Below are 2,089 nucleotides of genomic sequence, written 5' to 3'. Positions count from 1 at the left end.
AGTGACACAAGCAAAAGGCACCTCAGAGGGATCGAAAAATACTCAATATGATTATAGGAAATGGTAAGTATTTTTGAAGGAAGGTAGGAGATAAGGGTAGAAATGCAGGCACAGGCAGGTTTTATTCTGGAGCCCATGGTGCTTCATTTTTAAAAAATATAAGCAGGGTACTGACATCAGAATCTGCTTCTTGGAGAGAGAACTCTGGAGGAAGCATGGAGGATGAGCTGGGGTTTGGGAGATATGTGAGGAAGACTTGCAGCAACCCTAGAAACCAAATGAGGCTCTAAGTAGCTCTGGTAGTGGAGTCAGAGAGAAGAAGTGGGAAAGTTGCAACATGTTTCAGAAAGAGAATTTATAATATTAGTAACAAATATGGAAGTGGGGAGCAAGAAGATTCCCAAGGTGCTGGGTTGGACATAGGATGGTAGAGCAGCAAGTGAGTAGAAAGAGTCCTTGGCATATAAACAAAGCAGATCACCCTTTCCTCAGGAAGACACCGTGCCCCTAGCTTTCTACTACAGTCCCCTCTGCTGCAGCCTTGCCCAGAGGCTGCCATATAACCAGCCCCCAGAGATATTCCTTTTTCTCTTGTCAACTCTGAACCCACAGGAAGCGAATATGCCAAGTTTTGCTAGGTGGAAGAAATGGTATTACCTGCCTTCCCTAGGTAGACGTAACTTAGCAGGTCAAGAATTCAGACCTGCTTTTCTATATAGAGACTGATTTTCTATATAAAGAAGACACCTGGGAAAGTCAATGAAGAAAATGTGGAATTTAGTATTGGTGGCAGGAAAGTAGCCTTTGTTTCACTCTCATTGACAAATTCCAGTGGTGATCATACTTTTTTCCCCAGTTGATTGGTGTAACTGCAGATTTTATCTGGTAGTACTGAAGTTAAAATCAATCATGTTCTCAACTCATTTTATGAGGCCAATATTATTACTCTGATATCAAAACCTGGTAAACATAACACACAAAAAAGAAAACTACAGACCAATATCTCTCATGAACACAGATGCAAAAATCCTAAATAAGATACTAGCAAACCGAATACAGCAACATATTAAAAAGATTATACACCGCAATCAAGTGGGCTTCATTCCAGGGACACAGGGATGGTTCAACATACACAAATTGATTAATGTGATACACCACATAAACAAATTAAAAAATAAGAATCATATGATCGTATCAATAGATGCAGAAAAAGCCTTCGACAAGATACAGCATCCATTTATGATCAAAATACTTAACAAAATCGGTGTAGAAGGAAAGTACCTTAATATAATAAAGGCCACCTATGACAAATCCTCAGCCAACATTATATTTAATAGTGAAAAACTAAAAACCTTCCCTCTAAGATCAGTAACAAGGCAAGGCTGTCCATTATTGCCACTTATTTAATATAACATTGGAGGTCCTAGCAAGCGCTATCAGGCAAGAGAAAAATATAAAAGGCATCCAAATAGGAAACGAAGAAGTCAAACTATCACTATTTGCGGATGACAAGATTCTCTATATAGAAAACCCTAAAGATTCCACAAGAACACTACTAGAAACAATAAGCAAATACAGTTAAGTCTCTGGATACAAAATTGGCATTCAAAAATCCACAGCATTCCTATACTCTAATAATGAAGCATCAGAAAGAGAAGTGGAAAAAATAATTCCTTTTGCAATTGCAACAAAAAGAATACAATACTTAGGAATAAATTTAACGAAACGTGAAGGACCTATATAATGAAAACTACAAGACCCTATTAAAAGAAATCGAAGAAGATACAAAGAAATAAAGATATTCTGTGTTCTTGGATTGGAAGAATCAACATAGTTAAAATGACCATATTACCTATAGCATTATACAGATTTAATACAATCCCAATCAAAATCCCATCGGCATTTTTTAAAGAAATAGAACAAAAACTCATCAGATTTGTATGGAAGCACAAAAGACTCCGAATTGCCAAAGCCATCCTGAGAAAAAAGAATGAGGCTGGAGGCATCACTCTACTTGACTTCAAATTATACTACAAAGCGACAGTAATCAAAACGGCACAGTATTGGCAGAAAAACAGACACATGGACC

At 37.4% G+C, this 2,089-nt stretch overlaps 1 protein-coding gene across 6 annotated transcripts in view; it reads right to left on the bottom strand.

Moving 5' to 3' along the window:
- The window catches only part of ICA1L (islet cell autoantigen 1 like), a 76,049-nt gene that overhangs the window by 28,313 nt on the left and 45,647 nt on the right, over window positions 1–2,089 (bottom strand). The window lies entirely within an intron of this gene.

This window comes from Pteropus vampyrus, unplaced genomic scaffold (genome assembly GCF_000151845.1).
Source record: "Pteropus vampyrus isolate Shadow unplaced genomic scaffold, Pvam_2.0 Scaffold146, whole genome shotgun sequence".
Taxonomy (NCBI): domain Eukaryota; kingdom Metazoa; phylum Chordata; class Mammalia; order Chiroptera; family Pteropodidae; genus Pteropus; species Pteropus vampyrus.
Note: the sequence above shows the minus strand (reverse complement) of the source record. Positions and strands in the feature narration are given on the sequence as shown.